General features: G+C 38.6%; 2 pseudogenes; both read right to left on the minus strand.

Annotated features, from left to right (window-relative positions):
* Positions 1–579: 579 nt before the first annotated feature.
* On the minus strand, positions 580–3,460 carry LOC134759392 (small ribosomal subunit protein eS19-like; annotated as a pseudogene).
* A 193-nt stretch (positions 3,461–3,653) lies between these two features.
* Positions 3,654–21,294, minus strand: part of LOC100456511 (ras suppressor protein 1-like) — a 202,065-nt pseudogene continuing 184,424 nt past the window's right edge.

Genomic DNA, 21,294 nt, shown 5'->3' on the forward strand with positions numbered 1-21,294 from the left:
CAGGCTGGAGTGCAGTGGTGTGATCTTGGCTCATTGCAACCTCCGCCTCCCGGGTTCAAGTGATTCTCTTGCCTCAGCCTCCTGAGTAGCTGGGATTACAGTCACACACCACCACGCCTAGCTAATTTTTGTATTTTTTTTTTTAGTAGAGACAGGGTTTCACCATGTTGGCCAGGATGGTCTTGGTCTCCTGACCTTATGATCCACCCGCCTTGGCCTCCCAATGTGCTGGGATTACAGGCATGAGCCACTGCACCTGGTTTTTTTTTTTTAGACAAAGTCTCACACTGTTGCCCAGGCTGGAGTGCAGTGGTACCATCCCAGCTCACCGCAGCCTCTGCCTCCTGGGTTCAAGTGATTCTCCTGCCTCAGCCTCCCAAGTAGCTGGGATTACAGGCACCTGCCACCATGCCCAGCTAATTTTGTATTTTTAGTAGAGATGGGGTTTCACCATGTCAGGCAGGCTGGTCTCAAACTCCTGACCTCAGGTCTCAAACTCCTGACCGAGGTGCCCACCTCGGCTTCCCAAAGTGCTGGGATTACAGTTGTGAGCCACCATGCTTGGTCGCATCCAGCTAATTTTTTTTTTTTCGAATGAGGCAATTTATTAACCCAGCATGGTTTGTTCTAATGCTTCTTGTTGGCAGCTGCCATCTGTCCAGCAATTCTGCCCAGATCTTTCTCTCCCTGAGGTTTCAGCTTGCATCTTGGTCCTTTTCCACCATTTTCAGCCCCTCCAGGGCTTGGGGGACCCGGCGGGCCACACTCTTGGAGCCTTAGCTGAAGTGGCTGAGCATGATGCTGTTTCTCTGATGGCCCCTGTAGATCTTGGTCATAGAGCCAACCCCAGCACCACCCAAGAGGTACAGGTGCCACGCGGTGGAAGCAGCTCACATGTAGAACCAGTTCTTATCGTAGGGAGCAAGCTCTTTGTGCTTGCCCAGCTTGATGGTGTCCACCCATTCGGTGACTTTCAGCTTCCCAGACTTTTTGAGAAAGGCTGCCAGAGCTCTGATGAACTCCTGCTGGTTCACGTCTTTTATACCCAGCTAATTTTTTAAAAATGTTTGTAGACATGAGGTTTTTCTATGTTGCCCAGGCAGGTCTCAAATTCCTGGCCTCAAGTGATTCTCCTGCCTTGGCATCCCAGAATGCTGAGATTATAGGTGTGAGCCACCATGCCTGGCCAGTAATAATAATAATAACAACAATTATTATTATTATTTGAGAAGGAGTGTCGCTTTGTTAGCCAGGCTGGAGTGCAGTGGCATGATCTCAGCTCACTGCAACCTCCACCTCCCTCGTTCAAGCGATTCTTCTGCCAATTTTTGTATTTTTAGTAGAGATGAGGTTTCACCATATTGACCAGGCTGCTCTCAAGCTCTTGACCTCAGGTGATCCAGCCACCTTGGCCTCCCAAAGTGCTGGAATTACAAATGTGAGCCACCACGCCTGGCCCCAGTAATTATTTTATGGAATTATTTCCTAGCCTAGACTAAACGGCAGAAACTCTCATTTATTTTTTCTTAATAGGACATTCCTTGGCACCTAACAGGTAATCAGTATTTGTTGATTGGATGAATGGTTGTGACTGTTATCAGCAACCAGTGATACTGACTTTAAAATTATAAAACACACCCAACACGCATGTACATTCTCATGCTCCTCCATATCTGTGATCAAAATATTGACAATCGCCAATTGTCACTGCAATCCTTATTTACTTCTTTCAGAAGTGGCTATGGAAGGCAACTTAAGGAGATTCCTATGGGTCTTTGCTCCTCCTTCCTTACCCTGGAAAGAGTAGAGCATAAAAGAAGGCCACTAAATGCTGGTCAGGGGGAAAATAAGCTGCTGTTTTGCAGATGCATGTAGATGAAGCTGTTGACCTGTGGTTTGAAGGATATTCATTTTCTGTTTTTTCTTGTAGTGTGCAGTCTTCTATATCTTTATATTGGCGAGGGTTTTGCTGGATTTTTCTCAGATATTTCTGAGTTTTGTGTTTTGTGCTTCTGGAGCATTAGAAATGGAGCACATCCTGTTTGATGAAGGCCAGTTATGGTATAATGCACGCAAGTGGAGATACAGATATTACATCAAGCTCAGATAACTGAGATGAGTGACAGAGTAAAGACACCCTTGATTAAACTTCCTCTACAAAAGTGTAACGCTTTGTTAAAATATTATAACCATCAACTCATCCTTAATGAAGTACAGTTACACAGTTATTCGCTTATGGTGAAGACACCATGATTTAAAGAAATGCATCTATTCTGTCTTCTTAAATCTACAGTTTTCTAAAGGCCTACTCACTTTGTTTCCCTAGGAATTTGTTTTCTGCACCATACTTCTCTCCTTCTGGCCAGAAGCAATTTGTAATCCTGGTTCTCTGACTTGACCCTGGGCAGCCTTCACTGAGAAGCCTTGGGCTTTGATGTTCTTTGAGGTGGATCTAAGTTTGGGTTAAATTGTTCCGTCTGTAAACTATAAAAAGACAACAATGGCAATGATAATAAAACACCCAAAATACCTCCATAACTTTTTGTTTCAGGTACATAAGAAAAGTGTAGAAACTTATTGCCTTAACCTATTCTTTTCTCCCTAGAGTCATAACACCTTTAAATGTTTTACGTTGTCTTTCTAGGGGAAATCTAATCTCCCACTGCAATTTTTCCCACTGTGCATTTACATTTTTCAATACACATACACGTACATATGCATATACACACATATACACATATCACCACCACACAATAATAACAGAAATTCAATCTTTCCTGGCATTTTAAAGCTTTTACTGTCCATATGACTTTTCAAGGTAGGAAGCATCTCTGAGAGGGAGAGAAACGGCTCTGGAACCAACTTCTGCTGCTGCCTATCAGCACCTTATCAGATACAGGCAGATTTTCTGAAATCTACAAAGTCAGCTTCCGTAGACTCCTAGTTCTTCTCTTCTGGTGACATCTTATTAGTTTAAGTCACTTCCACATTTTCTACATAAACATTCCCAGTGTTTGTGAAAAGTACAATTTTAAAAGCAAGCAGAGAAAGAAAAGTTCCATATTGCTGTCTCTAAAGAGGATGAGAGAATAGAAGAACATGAGCTTATAATCATATGATTTAGACCCTTGACAAGCCCAAGTGAGTACTTCAAGGCACTAGCAGACAGGGGCAACATGCTGATTAAACATGCTGCACTGAAGTCAGAGTTCTGCATAAATACTATTCTGTGTCACTGTTGATTTTCTCCTTTAGCACAACCGAAAATAAATTGCTCTCACTGTGTCTATCATCTCACCTTGAATGGAATTTCCTTAGTGTACAGAATATCAGAAGTGGGGCTGCCTTGCCCCTGCAAAATGGCGAAGTAGATAAAGTTTATTTTTGCTGCCATCTTACCTTCCCTCTGCTTGTACCCCGATTTCCTGGAGTTGTTCCTCAGGCTCGATCCCGATCCCATGTCCAATTCCCTAGGGCCTCCTTGCTGTCAGTTAATAATAGCTTTCAATGCTATTATTCTTCTCGGAGTTTTTGCATTTTAATAGGACCCCCAGGGATTAAAATGCCTCCAGAACCAGAAGACTGAATCTCTAATGGTGTAATTTTAGGTACCAGTGACAGGCATTGTGGGAGATTTCATGGGGAGGATTCTCTCAGAAGACAAACACCTCCCCCCACAGCTTTCGACTTGACTGACTTGGTATGGTTGACCCTACAAAGGAGTACAGGAATGTGAATTAATCAGCCGTGAAATACCGAATGTTATTGCAAAGAAAACCTTCAGTTTTGCTAATTATATTTTAATGTTTTAATCAACTTTTCAGTAAATGAATATGTGGTAATATTGAGGTGTTTCCTGGCTGAGAAAATTATGCAGTGTCTTAGAGAAAGTTCTCTGGAGTGACAGTGGAGTAGGGGATGGAGTGGAGTTGTTGGGATGGAAATGCTTAGTAATCTGTGTTCCAGGTCTTAGCCCATTACTGAAGGAAGTAATCACATTGACACAGAAGAGAATTGCCCGATTAACTCTTAGGTACAGGTGTGAAATAATAATAAACCGCATACTGAACTGTTGTTTCAGTATATGTTTTCCACATGGACAAAAAAAAAAAAAGAAGAAGAAGAAGCTGGGATATTCTTCTCACCATTGTTCAGCACAAGAGGATGTCAGATTCCTGCACTTTATCTGGACTTCTCTATCGTTCTTTTTTTTTCTCCTGCTAAGTAAACAGTGGAGCTTCATCCACTATTCAGCTATCAGAGACTCAGGATTTTCTGGTTGTGGAACTTGGGAATTCTTACATTTCTTTAAAACTGTGGAAAAATGTATTTGCAAAACTGCTGGAAAGGGAAATGGAGATATCAACCCCTACAATATAATTAGTCCTTGTGAGCTTCTCCCCCAGAGGTCTAACTTGTTTTTCTGTAGTGATGGGAGTTTAGTTTTGTTTCTTTTTTTTTTGGTTGTCATTATTCACACTTAACTACCTGTGGCAAGTACTGTGGAGGAGAGAGACTGTTGTAAACAGGTTTGGAGGAGCACAGGAAGGAAGGGCTTTGAAACCATGCCCCGTGAGGAAATGCATAGAGCTACTGCGCACCACTCTACCTTAAAGCTGGTAAACACACAGCCCTCCCCACAAACCAAATGTTACAAATTCTATTTTTATAGCTCTTGGAAGGCTTTCTGCAATCTTTTCCATGTTGAATGCTGCAGTTAAAAGATAACTTTAGGAGAGATTTTCCAGATCAAAAGTCACAGGTATAAGAATATTGAAAAGAATGTAAAATCTTGTGCATGCAAATATCTATTATTGCTTTTATCTTTTGAATCAAGGAGGCACAGTAAATGACCCCTTTAAGCAAGGGAGTCATTACACCCTCACATTTTCTGAAAGATTTCTTGTGGGTCAATTGCAAAGTACTATTGGAGTATAATAGTGCAAGGCACTATTGGAGTATTTACTATTTTGTAAATTGCAAAGCACCATTGGAGTGTGCCTTCATTAGAATGTGGAAAAATTATTCTTGTGAATTTAATCATAATCTGCATCAATCTGAGTAATACATTATTAAATGCAGTAGAGAGTGCTCAGAATAGAAAATGGTGGATTCTTTTGAGCCTGCATTGGTGAACAAAGAAAAGGAAGCATACTCCTTTCCTCTGTTTTTTAATTCTTTGATAAAGTGATTACTGTTAGAGTAGTAGATGGCTATAAACTTGATGTAATTATGATTTAATAAATCATTTGAAAAATTCTCTCATGGTAGCATGTGAGTGTTCAAGTGGAAATAATGACAATAATGACAGCTGACACTCAGGAAGCATTTGTTATATGTAAGGAGAAATGTCAAAGGAAGAAATCTAGTTAGAAAGATCCATAGCTTGTGAACAACCATATATCAAAAGTCACCAATATTATCCCAAAGAGCAGAGGGTCTCAGGGGAATGTTTCAGGGCTTCATATCTTTCAAAATATTTATTAATGGCTGCATGAAGACAAAGAAGACACTTGTGGAAACCCAGGTGGAATAGCCACCAAGATTGATGAAACTACCAACATTTAATGTAGAATCCAATGAAAACAAATATCTGAGCACTCACAATTTAGATCCTCGGGAGTGGGTACATATCATATTGGGGATTCTACAATTTTAACTGGGAGATCCAAGCATAAACAACTAAAATAAGACACAATTAACAAGATGCGCATTTAAGCCTGCATTTGAATCCCTGTTCTAACAGTAATTCATACAATCTCGAGCTAGTTACACTTAGTCTCTAAAATTCTCAATGTTCTTATCTAGAAATTGGGATAGTATTAGTACCTAGAATAGAACTTAATAGGATAGGACATGTCAAATACTTACCATAGTAGCACCCAATACCTTTTAGCTATTATTACTGTCATCATAGTTGTTATTAAGAATAAGAAATATGGATAATAAATATGGCCAGCATGGTGGCTTATGCCTGCAGTCTAGCACTTTGGGAGTCCAAGTCAGAAGGATTGCTTGAGGCCAGGAGTTCGATACCACCCTGGGCAACATAGTGAGACTCTGTCTCTAAAATAATAACAATAATAAATACTATAGTAGAGTTATCTAGTCTTTGTAGGAAACTGCACATTTAATCAAGATAATGATGAATTTTAACATTTAAACAATCAGCTGTGCAAGAAAGGATTGGGGAAATTTGGCTTAACAAATGTGCGTGTGAAACAGAGTGAAGGTTTTTGTTAAAAATCAAGCTTCGCTTTAATCAGTGGTGTGAATGAGCTATTGAAAAAGATAATGGCTAAATGGATAAAAGCATATTGCCCAGGTTGGCAAAGCTGAGAATGCCTTAGTATTCTAACATACTCAGATCCTATATGAAGGACCGGGCCCGGTTCTGAACAGCCGACTCTTTGAGCTGGATGCATTAGAGATCCTCTAGAGTCTTGAGGGAGGTGATAAAGGATACGGTTAGGGGCACAGAAAAAAGCTTTGGAAGGGACTGGGTAACTGCTTTCAATGGGCTTTCAGGCATCTCACTGATCACACACATCAATTTTATTTATTTAGGTATTTATTTATTTTTTGAGACAGAGTCTCACTCTGCCACCCAGACTGGAGTGCAGTGGCTCCATCATGGCTCACTGTATCTTTGACCTCCCAGGCTCAAGCAGTCCTCCCACCTCAGCCTTACAAGTAGCTAGGACTACAGGCCCGCAGCACCACAGCTGGCTAATTTTGTTTCTTTTTTGTTGTTGTTGGTGGTGGTGTTTTTTATTTTATTTTATTTTATTTTATTTTATTTTATTTTATTTATTTTATTTAATTTATTTATTTTATTTTATTTTATTTTATTTTATTTATTTTATTTTATTTTATTTTATTATTTTATTTTATTTTATTTTATTATTTTATTTTATTTTATATTTTTTAGATGGAGTCTCACTCTGTTGCCCAGGCTACAGTGCAGTGGCGCAATCTCAGCTCACTGCAAGCTCTGCCACTCAGGTTCACGCCATTCTCCTGCCTCAGCCTCCCGAGTAGTTGGGACTACAGGTGCCCACCACCACACCCGGCTAATTTTTTGTATTTTTAGTAGAGACGGGGTTTCACTGTGTTAGCCAGGATGGTCTTGATCTCCTGACCTTGTGATCTGCCCCCCTTGGCCTCCCAAAGTGCTGAGATTACAGGCATGAGCCACCACACCCAGCCCTGTTGTTGGATTTTTTTTGGAGATGGAATCTCACCTTGTTGCCTAGGCTGGAGTACAGTGGTGCCATCCCCGCTTATTGCAATGAGCGGAGTGCAATGGCACAAACTTGGCTCAGTGCAACCTCCGCCTCCTGGGTTCAAGCAATTCTCCTGCCTCAGCCTCCCAAGTAGCTGGGATTACAGGCATGCACCACCACACCCAGCTAATTTTTTTGTATCTTTAGTAGAGATGGGGTTTCACCATGTTGGCCAGGCTGGTCTTGAACTCCTGACCTTGTGATCTTGTTTCTTTTTTATAGAGGTGGGCTCTTACTGTGTTGCCCAGGCTGGTCTTGAACTTCTGAGCTCAAGCAATTCTCCTGCCTTGGCATCCCAAAGTGCTGGAACACACACTGATTTTAATTTATAAAGGTGACTGAGCAGCTAATGTGATGGAAAGATTTTCGTTGCTTCTACTTCCCGAGAGGAAGGCCATGGCAGGCCACCCAGGGCCACATGGGGGAAGGCCAGTGTTGGACAGGAGGTGGAGAGGAGTGAGGAGAGAGCATGGGCCAGTCTTCATTGTGTTTTCTGTGGAACAGGCGTGGCAGGGCAGAGGAAACAGCTTAAGATTGGCTAGTTTGAATGACGCCAGTGGGTTTAGGGGCACAGGGGCTGTCCCTAGTTGTCTGGTATCTGGTCCTGTGTTGATTTTGGACAGGGGAAGTATTGGCCTGGTATATGTTAGATACAGGAGGTAGTTGGAGTATAGCCTTTGGATTGGCTGGTTTGTGTATGAAAGACACTCACACAGACCAGTCATTTATTGTCTTAGGAATTAGCTAGCCCTGAGGAGGGGGTCAGTTTCTTTTACCCAACTAGGTCCCCCAAGAGGTCAAAACATCATAAAATATAAAAACTAAAAACTATGATTAATACATCAGGGTACAAGCTGTAGCTTCTGGGGAAGAACCAGGAACTATGGGGAGAAGTCCTAGAGAGGCAGATTTTAGGGAAAAAGGAAAATAAATCTTTCTGTGAAACAGGGCTATTGGAAAGTGGAAAGAATGTCTTTGTGACACCAAGAATGCCTAAACTCAGATATATTCTGGGATGGCATAACCAGGTTGCTTATGTTGTAGATGGGATTCCTTCAAGGACTGGGAGTTTGGAATAAGGTCCAATTCATAGATTCCATTATTCGATGGCTGATGGCATGCCTAGAAGGAAATCGGATGTCCATTGCTTCTCTTCATGTACTACTTCTTAACTTCTTGGGAGTAGAACCAACTTAGAAAGATTAAAATTCAGCACTGGGAAAAAATGACATTTTTATATGTAGTTGTAATAACTGGGACTCTGACGGGAAGGACTGGAAATCAGCCACTGGAAAAAAGAACCCCTATTTTAGTGCCAGTTAAGTGGGAGCCAAGTGGCCAGACGCCTACGTTAAAAACAATGGGCTGACCTTGAGTTCTCCTGAGAAAGTACAAACTGTAAGGTTTTTATTGGCAAAGTCTTTCTATGAAGTCATTCTTCCACTAGAAATATATTGAGCCCTGGCTTGGCCCTGACCACTGGAGACTTTACTGTGTCAGGACCATTTTTTAAGAAACGGCCTTCTTTATGGTTTTTAATGGTTATCATTTTAAGTCTGTGCTTCCATTAAGTATTAAAGGATGCTAATGGATGGTAAGATTCTCAGTTTCCTCTTCCTAAACAGGAAGGAAATATACTAGAATGATCTAAAGGTTTCTTTCTGATTCTAAAATTCTTTGATTTTGTGACGATATTCTCTGTTGACTCTCAAAACTCTATTCCTTGAATTGACTGTACTTGCATGAACTATGCACTGTTGTTGACAGTATACTGTGTGCCTGTCTAGTGTTATTCTAGGCATTTCCATTTGTTATCAGATAGGTAGGGTTGCTCTTATTTTAGAGCCAAAGAAGCAGAGAGTCATATTAGTAACTTGTCCAAAATCAAGGAGCTAACAAAGGGGAAGATCAGAGAAGACTAAGTCTCTCTAACTCTTCCTGTCCTATTGCAGAGTTCCATATTACAATGATGAGTGTCAGAAGCTGTCAGGAAATGATGCTGGGAATGCCATTCTTTGTTAGACAGTAAAGCCACTGCCTCTGGCTTGGAAGTGTTGATCACTGCATCTGAGATTTGAGAATTGAAGACGGTTAACTATGGTCCCACTTGCCCCTCTCTCCAGATGAGAGTTTGTTTTTTTCTGGTAAGGGTGTGGAGGGGAAAGAGACAAGAGAAAAGACGCATTTAAAAATCATGGAAATATTTTGATGTTTCTTTCGTTTAATTATTTCCTTTTGTCCCAAATTTAATATCAGTTTCTGTTTGTTCCAATTCTACTTAAGGCAAGAAGAAAATTCCCTTTTACTTCTAAAATTCTGTTAATTTTTTCTTTGATATTTCTTTTAAAAATTTTTAAATAATTTTCATGGGTACATAGTAGGTGTATATATTTGTGGGGTGCATGAGATATTTTGATACAGGCATACAATGTGTAATAATCACATCAGGGTAAATGGGGTATCTGTCACCTCAAGTATCGATTATTTCTTTGTGTCGCAAATATTCCAATTATGCTCTTCTGTTTTGATATGCAAAGACAGACACCTGCCTTGATTTTAAAATCCATCTGAGCTCAGGATGCCTTTCAAATTGGGCATTTTAAGGTAATAAAGGCTGTTTGAGAATCCTGGACATTCAGTACTCACTTGGGGCACTTGAACTCTTATCCAATCCTAGAAAACAGGCTATGGGAAATATATCAGATTATTTTCTTTCTCAGATACAGGTTGCTGGATCTCCATTTATTTTTGTCAATCACATGGTCACCATAACTGAAAGTGTCATTTAATGTGTTATTGCTATGAAAAACCTCAACTTTATTTATTTTGAAATGAACACATCAACTATGTCAGGTATGGTGCTTTGTAATGCACAAAAAAATCAGGAGTGGGAGGTTCATTTATAAATTCGTGAAATTTAGGCTCAAGCATCTGTTGGGACTTTGAATTGTCTGGAAAATAGATACTAACCAATGAGACTAAATAGTTTGTGTGGCCGTCTGTTCAGAATTAAAACATGGAGGAGGAAATTACATTAATCATTCTACAATTTGGGGAATTCAGTATGAAGATCTGCTTTTACTGTGAATGCCTCTATTTTTAAGCATTTGAATGAAAGTTTTTCTACATCTGGCTTCCACTATATATTTGTGAAAATGAACTTTAAGCTGTGTGTGTGCATATGTTTGTGGCATGTGGTATGTGGCACATGAGTGACACAATTTTGGGGATGTGGTGGGGGCAGGTGAGACAATTAGCCAAGTGGCTAGGCATATCATAGGCTTTAAAGTTAGATAAATTTTGGGTAAGAATACCTTACTTTTCTCAACTGTACAAGGGAGTAATAAAATTATTTATTTCATAAGGTCTTATAAGGATTACTTAAGATAATTATTGCATGTAAAGTACTTAGTATAATCCCTAGCACATAGTAAACACACACTAAGTATTAGTCACTATTCTGTGTCAACATGTATCATCATCATCATCACCATTATCACCTTTGTCCTCTTATTTCAAAATACAAAATGAATTTTATGCCCTTCAAAAATAGCTTTCTTAGGTTTATTTTCTAATAGGTATTTACTGCATTAGTAACAAATTAAATGGTGTGTGTGTGTGAGTGTGTGAGTATGAGCATAAGTATTAGTGTGTGAAAGTGCTGATGAGTGTATAAGTGTGTGTATGTGTGTGTTTTAGTGGATCCAATCTTTAAAATCTCCGATCCACTTAAATTAATTGCTTCATTTGCAGAACTAATGCCTGGTATTAACAGAGAATGACTCCTTTCCCCCTTTTAAATATACAGATACACTGTTGAATATGTTGTTACACTCAATGTCAAAATAATGACTAACATACAAGGGGCCAATTTAGCAGGAACTCTTAATCATGACTTCCTGCAACTGGGCCCCTGATGGAAGTATATAACTACGGGTCAGAAATTGTAAATAACAGAACACCAGAAAATCGAGTGTAGGCCAATGCCAATAGAAATCAGCCCCCAAGCTCCTTTCAATATAGATTTTAAGAAATTGAAGCTATCTTAGGTATAATCTTGCTTCATCTTTGTCTCTCCTCTTCCACTTTTTTTGGACTCCGAGTTCAATCTCACCATCCCCAACCAACAGTTCATAATGGCCAGAACCCACCATCCCTCCCTCCCTTCCTCCTCCCTCTCTCCCTCCTTCCCTTCCTCCCTCTCTCCTTCCCTTCCTTCCATCTTTCCTCCTTCATCCCCTCTTCTTTCCTTCCTTTCCTGTCCCTTTTTCTCTTTCCTCTATTGCCCTTTTTTCCCCAATACATCAACTGGGCATATACTATGTGTCAAGTCTTGCGGTAGATTAAGTGGTGAATAGTACAGACATTTTATTTGCTTTCATGAAATTTACAGAGCAGACATTAAAAAAAAACACACATAATCAATGTTAACATTTATGACAATGAAAGAGAAGTTCACAGTGTGTGAGAATTTGTAACAGGACTAACTTGTGTTATAGTGGATGGACAAGAAAAATCATTATGGCAGGATTACATTTGAGCTTGATGGTGAAAGAGGAGTTCACTAAGTGAAGCGGGGGGGAAGCAGGTGTTTTTATTAGAAGGAATAGCACAACTTATCTGAACGCCCCAAGACAGGAAAAGTCACAGACAGTGGGGAACGGAGTCTGGAAAGAAAACAGCTGGAAGAAGAGCAGCTTGGGGTTTTTGTCTTTCTTTTAAGAAAAGTGAATGGCAATGGAAAGATCTTCAAAATGATTGTGTTGAAATATTGTGTTTCAAACATAATGAAAATTATACAGTGTAATAAACAAAGGTATGTATGCACAGTAAATAACTTCAGGTCAGTGATTTATCTTGTTTATGATGTTTATTGACATACAATAGGCTTTAACTTTTAATTTAGTGAAAGGATGTCATGTTTTCATTTATGGTTTGTATTTTTCATTGTCTAGTTTAGGAAATCATTACCCAAGATGCTATTCCAAGTTGTTTCCCATATTGCTTTCTAAATCTTTAAAAGTCTGATACTCCACTTTTAGGTCTTGAATCTAACTGAATTTATTTTGGGGTATGGATGTAATTTTACTCCATTTTCTTTATGAATCATCAATTGTTCTAGTACCATTTGAGTTTTTCATTCTTTCTCCTTCTCTTAATTTATATTTTCACCTTTTCTATATGTCTAGTTTTCATATATGTGTGGTTCTCTTTCTGTACTCTCTGTTCTCTTCCATGGGTTTACTTGTAGGTCTCACTACTATAGAACATGTAACTTCATAAAATGTCTTGGTATTTTACATCATAAGTTGTTGTTTGTTCTAGCTCTTGACGTTTGTTCTCCATATGAGTTTAAGGAGCAGCTTGTCAATGAAAACCTCTTTGGGGCTTTTAATCAGAATGGCTTTAAATTTATAGATTAATTTTTAAAGAACTGATATCTTTACTCTGAGTTTTTCTCTCTATAAATATAGTTGCTCTCATTTATTCCAAAATTCTTGTATGTCTGTTAATAATTATTTTTTATAAAGTTCTTTATATTTTTGTTTTTTGGATTAATACCAGTTATTTCTAATTTTGATAGAAAATTTCTGTGGGAATTTAAAAAATTATATTTTCTATTACATTTTAAGTGGTTATCACTGGTGTGAAATTAAGTGATGCTGACTTTGTATCTAGTGCCTTACTGTACTCTTGTATATATTCAAACAATTTGTAAGTTTTTAAAAATATTAGTTCCTCTTCTAATAGCCAAGTAAGCTCCTATCAGACTGAGATTTCACCTTTAATAACTATACACATTGAACAGACAAACAAAAGGAAGGAAAGTTAAAGGAAAAAGAGAAAACAAAGGTGGCACTGGAAGGTTAACCAAAGTAGGAATATTATGAAAGGGAGTTGATGCTTGAAAGAAGGCAGTGACTCCAGATGAGTGCCTCATTTTTAGGCACTGAAATGCCTGAGGGGATTCTGCAGCATGTGAGGCAGCTAAAATTCCAAGAGGAAATCTATAGTATTTCTGGCATGAAGAACCAGAGGAAAAATTTAGGCAACAACAGTCTCTGGAAAGTTAAGGAGGAATCTCAGAGAGCAGAGAGCCAGAAAGGGAATCTCCAAATTGTTTGCATAAACACTGCCCAAATCTTGGTTAACACTTGAGCCACATTATATGTGAGGCAGACTCTGAGAAGCTCAACTAACAAGAAGTGAACTGAGATTTGAGTTGCTATCAAACACACAGAGTTTTTACCTTGTAAAACAAACAAAATCCATATTATTTGAAGGACTAATGATAAAACCCAGAGATTCCATAACTTAATATTCACAATGTCCAGGATAAAATCCAATGTTATCTGACTGCAAAGATTCAGGTATATGTGACCCATTCTCTAAGAAAATAAAATCAACAAAGACCATTCCTGGCTGTTGAAACTATCAGGCAAACTGTATAAAGCAGCAACTATAAAAATGCTCAATGCTGTAAAAGAAAATATGCTCAGAACGGACAAAGGCAGAGGAAATTTCAGCAGAAGAATAAGAACTCAGAAATATGGGAATTATAGAACTAAAAAATCAAATATATTAAAAACTCACTAGACAGTCTTAACAATTGAATGGAGATGACAGGAAATTATAGTTATCTTAATGATTGATCAATAGAAATTATGCAACATGAAGAACAGAGAGAAAAAAGAAGAGAAAAAATGAACAGAGCCCTAGAGAACTGTGAAGAAATAATGATATCTAACATATGCATAACTGGGGTCCCAGAAGTAGAGAAGAGAGATAATGGACAGAAAACATTACTTAAAGACAATGTGCTGGGCGTGTTTGCTCACTTTGGGAGGCTGAGATGGGTGGATTGCTTGAACTCAGGGTTTCAATACCAGGCCTGGGCAACATGGTGAGACCCAGTCTCTACCAAAAATACAAAAAATTAGCCGGGCAAGGCAGTGCATGTCTGTAGTCCCAGCTACTCAGGAGGCTGAGGTGGGAGAATCACCTGAGCCTGGGAGGTCGAGGCTGTAGTGAGCTGTGATTCCTCTGGGTGACAGAGATCCTGTCTCAAAAAAAAAAAGAAAAAAAAAAAAAAGAAGTTATAATGCTAGAAAGGTTTCCCAATTTGATAAAACATACAAATTTACAGATTCAAGAATTTCAATAAATCCCAAGTAGGATAAATTGACAGAAAAACATGCCTAGGCACATCACGGTCAAAGTGATGAAAACGAAAGATGAAGGGAAAGTCTTGAAAACAGAGAAAAATGACATATTGCCTATAGGAAGCAATTATTCAAACGACTGGTGACTTTATCAAACAATAGAGTCCAGAAGTTGGTGAAATAACATATGTAAGGTGCTGAAAGAAAACAAAAAAACTGTCAACCCAGAATTGTATATCCAGATAAAACAATTGGAGTAATAACACAAAAACTTTTTTAGATGAAAGAAATGAAGTTTATTGTCAGCAGAACTAGCAATGCTAAATTTCAATAAATGTTTCAGTTATAAAAATGCTAAAGGAAGTTTGTCATGCTTAAAGGAAATGATACCAGATCTTTCTGAAGGAGAGAAGAACATGAGAAATAGTTAAAATAATAGATAAATTTCCAAGTCTATATTTTCCTCCTAATTACTTGAAAGCACATATTCTTATTTAAGGCATAAATTATAAGAATGACTTGTGTTGTTTATAAATATATATATACATATATATATATATATCAACTATAGGATCAAAGCTGAAGATTTTCAATGTACCTATATTATTGCAAAATTTCTATATTAAAAGGGTTACAATAATAACTCTAGTCTTTTGGATTTCCTCTGTGAGCAATTATAGCACCTACAAATAAAGGCAAATTTTGTCTTTTTCTTTCTAATTTTCATACTATTTATTTTTCCTGTCCTATTGAATTGAGTAGGGCATTCAATATAATGTTAAATACAAATTGTAACTAGAAAGTTCTTGACTTGAATAAAAATTTTCTGAATTTCAAATCTAAGTGCAATGTTTGTGTAGGTTTGTGGTGAGGTATTTTAGTTTAAGAATTGTCCTATTCCTATCTAGTTTTCAAATATATTTTAATAATAAAAATATGTTGAATTTCATCTAGTGTTTTTTTGTTTTGGTTTGGTTTGTTTGTTTTTGAGACAGAGTCTGGCTCTGTTGCCCAGGCTGGAGTGCAGTGGTGCGATCTCGGCTCACTGCAACCTCCCTCTCCCGGGTTCAAGGGATTCTACCTGCTTCAGCCTCCCAAGTAGCTGGGATTACAGGTGCCCGCCACTACACCCAGCTAATTTTTGTATTTTTAGTAGAGATGGGGTTTTACCATATTGGCCAGGCTGGTCTCGAACTCCTGACTTCAAATGATCCACTACCTGGTGTATGGTGTATTACTTTTACAAACATATAAATTTGATTTGCTTTTTAAAAATTAATTTTTAAGGATTTTTGCATGTATGTACATACACAAGATTTATCTGTAACTTTCTTCTATGGTATTGATCCTGTCTCTTTTGGGTATCAAGGCTTTAACTAATACCCCCAAATGGTACCTTTTTCTTCTCTTCCAACTTAGAAACAGTTAGTAAAAGAGAAATTATCTATTCCACCAATGTTTGGTAAAACTCTCCTTTAAAATGCTCTGGGTCTGATGACTCTTAGAGATGAAGATTTGACTACTAATTTAATTTTTAAATGGATTATTGATTTATTCAGTTATAAATTTATTCTATAGTCAATATTGGTGATATGGTTCGGATCTATGTCCCCACCAAATCTCATGTTGAAATATAATCTCCAGTGTTGGAGGTGGGGCATGGTGGCAGGTGATTGGCTCATGGGGGAAGAGTTCCCATGAATGGTTTAGTTTCAGGTGTTTATAGCAACACAAGAACAGCTGAATACAACTGGTAATTTTATTTTCTAAAAGGTTATTTTATCAAGTTTTAAAATTTATTTTTATAAAATTGTTTAGTGAATTCTTTCAATTAAAATTTTTATGCCTATAATCATGGCTTCTTTTTATTCTTAATATTATTAATATATGTTTTCTAATTTTTTCTTAACCAGTCTTTCAAGTGATTTGTCATGATCATTTTAAACTAGTCAGCTTTAGATTACCTTATGTTACATTTTTGCTATTATTTTATTTCTTATCTTTATTATTTCCTCCTCCTTCTTATATATAGTCTTCCCACCAAGCATCTAAGTTGAATGCTTAATGCTTAACCTATCTATATTTCATCTTACATGTTTTATACATTAATACATTTAACATTATAATTTTATACTTAAATATTTTTATGGCTTCATAAGTTTTCATATGTAGTTAATTCATTATTATTGTTTAGTTCTAAACAGTATGCATTTTTATTGTGAATTTCTGTTTTACTTATGAGTTAATTTACTTATGAGTTTACTTATGAGTTAATATGTGTTTCTAATCACATATTTTTTGGTTCCATCTTTGTATATTTTTACAAAATTTGATTACATTTTGATGAGAAAATGTGGTTTATATTATACTAAATCTTTGATCTTCACTGAGATTTCCTTTGTAACCTAAAATATCACTATTAAAAATATTTGGCATAAAAAGAATGTATATTGCTAGTTCTTTGAGTGCAGAATTATATACAACCATTTCTTTCTATCCCCCTTCTGTCTCTTCTTACTCGTTTTTTCTTAATTCATATTTTGCCTGGTATTAACATTGCTGTAATAGGTTTGTCTTTAACATGTGTGTTTCCGTGGCATATTATTTCTCCTTTATTTTTAATCCTGTAGGATCTTTTGTTTTAGATGTTCTCATACAAGTAGCATATAGCAGGAGTTTTTATTTTATTTTATTTATTTTCAAAAACAGGGTCTTACTATTTGCCCAGGTTGGAGTGCAGTGGTGTGATCATAGCTCAGTATCCTCTACCTCCTGGGCTCAAGCTATCCTCCTGCCTCATCCTCCTGAACAGCTAAGACACAGCTGTGCACCACCACACCCAAATAATTTTTAATTTTTTGTAGAGAAGGAGTCTTGCTGTGTCTTCTAGTCTGGTGTCGAACCCCTAGCCTCAAGGGATTCTCCTGTCTTGGCCTCCCAAAGTGCTGGGATTATAAGTGTGAGCCACCACCTCTGGCCTATTTTTAAAATCATTGGATAATCTCTACCTTTGAATATATGGATAAATCCTTTTACATTTAATGTACTTACTGATACATTTTTTACCACCCTATTTTGAATTTTTTCTTTTTCTTTTTTTTTTTGTTTGTTTTTTGAGACATAGTCTTCGTTCTGTAACCCAGGCTGGAGTGCACTGATGCAATCTCGACTCATTGTAACCTCTGCCTCCTGGGTTCAAGTGATTTTCCTGCTTCAGCCTCCTGAGTAGCTGGGATTACAGGCACACACCACCACACCCGGCTAATTTTTGTATTTTTAGTGGAGACAGGGTTTCACTACATTGGCCAGGTTGGTCTCAAATTCCTGACATCAAGTGATCCCCCTGCCTCAGTCTCCCAAAGTGCTGGGATTACAGGCATGAGCCACCGCACCCAGCTTGAGTTTTCTTTATACCATCTTTATCTGCCTTTTTGTTTTCACTTTTCAGCTCTCTATTGGATGGACAAAGTTTTCTAGAGTTCCCCCTTTTAATCTGTACTGATTTGGAAGCTACACATCGTGTTTCCATTTTTCAGTTATTTTTAACTTTTTAATCAACACCCTTAGCTGTACATTTTTCTGTTTCCATTTTTCGGTTTTTTAACTTTTTAACGAACACCCTCAGCTGTACATTTTTCTAACATAGTATTTCTTTCCTGCCCCTGAATGTGACATGGGCACATATCAGCCATCCATGGAATATTGTATCCATCTTAGCATTGGTTTTAGTTTCTTTTTTAAAAAATATTTTTTTCACTTAAATATGTTTACTAAAACATTTTACCTTTTTTCCTAATCACCTTTACTTTTAAAATTCTATATACATATATCTCTGAGCTTACTTTTTTCCCTCTGAAATAATCATTTAATTATTTTCTTAGTAAGGGTCTATGAGTATTTAACTCTTGATTTTTCTAAACACAGATTCCACCCACCCATTAGTCTTGAGTTGATAGTTTATCTGTGTATAAAACTTCAGGTTGAGAGTTACAAATTTTTCTTATCAGGTTGAAGATATAATTTCATTGTCTTCCATCATTTATTGTTCCTCATGAGAAGTTCCAATGTTGTTCTAACTGTAGTTCCTTTGCAGATAATCTGTCTTTTCTGTCTGGTAGCTGTAAACATTTTATTTTTATTCCTCATGTTCTGCAGTTTTACTGTGACAATTCTGAGAATGGCTTGACCATTATTTATCCTAATGGGTAGTTGGGGTGTACTGTTCATTTGAGGATTCATGTCTTTCTTCAAATCTGGAAAATTTTAAATTCTGAATAATGCTTTTTCACTATTTTGTCTGTTTCCTTGTTGGAGAATTCCTGTTGGACACTTAAATCCTCTCAGTCATTCTCTGTGGATGTTAATGCGTGTAATCTTTCTGCACTGTGTTCCGGGCAGATTCCTAGCAGTTCTCTGCTTCTCTCTGTGTCAGATCTGGGCATATATCATTCATTGAGGGTTTTTTTTTTTAACTCAATGTCTTCATTTTTTTTCATTTATATCTGCTTTTATTTTAATCTCTCACACTTTTAAAATGGAAGTTATTCATTTATCTCATTGGGCGGCTGAACATACCTATTTTAAAGTTTTGCCAGCTGGATCCACACACTTAATTTCCTCTGAGGCATGTTCGTGTTTTGAAGGTTGATTTTGTTGGCTGTCTTTCTCAGTATTAGATTTCTTCCTCTGTTTTGGAATTTTGCTTTGCAGGCTTATTTTGAGTGGGAGGCTTCTGTTTTTGTTTTTCTTCTTTCTGTTTCCTTCTGTGTTCACCCCTCCTGGGCTGGGGGTTTTGTGGTCATCTTTGTGCAGCTGTTCAGGACTCCCTGCCCTAAACCTGGCAGTGCTGCAGTGCTCCTGTCCCACAGTGGCTTTGGGGATATACTGTGGCTTTCTTCCTGTCTTGATCGGACACTGTGTTTCTGTTTTCTTTTTTCTTTCCTAGGTTTGTAACTTATTCAAAACTCTAGCTCCCAGGGAAGGGTTAGCCACAGCTTTTAGTTTGTTTTATGGGTGAGTATTGGGAGCGGGGTTGGGAGTTGGTGAGTGATGCTAGTTGCAGACTCTTGAGTGGAGTAATTGTATCCTCTTTACCCCACTGGAACCAAACTGCAGACTGCCACATCCTCCTTCCAGAACAGCCGTCCAGCAGGCCTCTGGCTCCAGCAGAGCCCACTGACTTGCGTTTCTCTTCTATTTCTGGTTCATGGGGAGATTTATCTCATTATTTGAGTCTCATTATGCTTTCAGTGTTCTGTGTTTCTATTTAATCTATTTTTTTCCTCTGTTTTTGGACTGGGGGAGGCATGTCCCATAAATAGGTCTTAATTAGGAAATGTCATAAATAGAATTATGTTTTAGAAAGAGCTCTCTGGGCTGGGTGCCGTGGCTCACACCTGTAATTCCAACACTTGGGAGGCTGAGGTGGGAAGATTGATTGAGGTCAGGAGTTTGAGACCAGCCTGGGTAACATAGTGAGACCCTCGACTCTACAAAAATTTTTAAAGAAATAGCTGGGCATGGAGGCATGCACCTGTCCCAGCTACTCGGAAAGCTGAGGTGGGAGGATTGCTTGAGCCCAGGAGTTCACAGCTGCAGTGAGTGATATTTGTGCCTCTGCACTCCAGCCTGGGCAACAGAGCGAGACCCTGTCTGTAAATTTAAAAAAGAAAAAAAAAAGGTGGCAGAACAGTTTCCCCTCTAATTTACTACAAAATTCCAAATCTTTACCAGCTGAGAAACAATTACTACTCCCCTGGGTAGGAATTTACATTTACAGAGCCCCTCACATGTGGTTTCCTGTGATCCCCAGAGGGACCCAGGAGGAAACAAGGGCACATGCTGTCATCTCAATGAGAAAACTTGGTTGAGTGAGATGTTCAGAGTCACAGAGCCAGTGGGTGTGCAGGAGAGCAGTAAGCTCCGACCTCTGGAGGGTCTCTCCCCACAAGTCTTGCAGGTCAGTGTCTTGTTTTGGAGCAGATTAAGTGGGTAAAATTTGGGAGTACTTGGTAGGATGAAGGGAGACCCAACTCTTTTTCCCATGAAATCTGGTAACTGGTTCAGTAACAGTGGAGGAAGGAGGGAAGGAGGAAGGGAGGGAGGGAGGAAGGAAGGAAGGAAGGAAGGAAGAGGGAGAGAGAGAAGGAGGGAGGGAGGAAGAAAGGAAGGGAGGAAAGAAGGAAGGAAGGAAGAAAGGAAGGAAAATTAAATGCAAATAATTAGACCACTTTCTGTGTCTGGTTCTCTGTGGTCAGTTTGTAGTGGGGTCTAGTTGGGCGTAGGTCACACCTTGGCAGGTTGGGAGACCAGTGCCCTGGGGGTGATCACAGATCAGAACATCTGGGAGTGAGACCTGCTCTCTGAACTATTTGTGTCTACTGGGGCCAGCACAAAGAGGTTCATGAGAAGATCCCATGGTGCTTTCTGCTTTTTCCCCACTGTTTTCATCCAGGTAAAATCAGATACCACGTGGGGAATGGAGGGGAAGGAGAATCATAAAAGGCCAAGCGAGGGCCAGAAGATGCAGGGTAAGGGAGTCTATAGACCCACACATCTGCTCGCTTATTATAAAGACATCCGGGCCAGGCACGGTGGCCCACGCCTGTAATCCCAGCACTTTGGGAGGCCGAGGCAGGCAGATCACGAGTTCAGGAGATAGAGACCATCCTGGCTAACACAGTGAAACCCCACCTCTACTAAGAATAAAAAAATTAGCCAGGCATGGTGGCTAATTTTAGGGCTAATTAGCCCTACTTGGGAGGCTGAGGCAGGAGAACTGGGGAGGCGGAAATTGCAGTGAGCCAAGATCGTGCCACTGCACTCCAGCCTGGGAGACAGAATCT

This window comes from Pongo abelii, chromosome 8 (genome assembly GCF_028885655.2).
Source record: "Pongo abelii isolate AG06213 chromosome 8, NHGRI_mPonAbe1-v2.0_pri, whole genome shotgun sequence".
Taxonomy (NCBI): Eukaryota; Metazoa; Chordata; class Mammalia; order Primates; family Hominidae; genus Pongo; species Pongo abelii.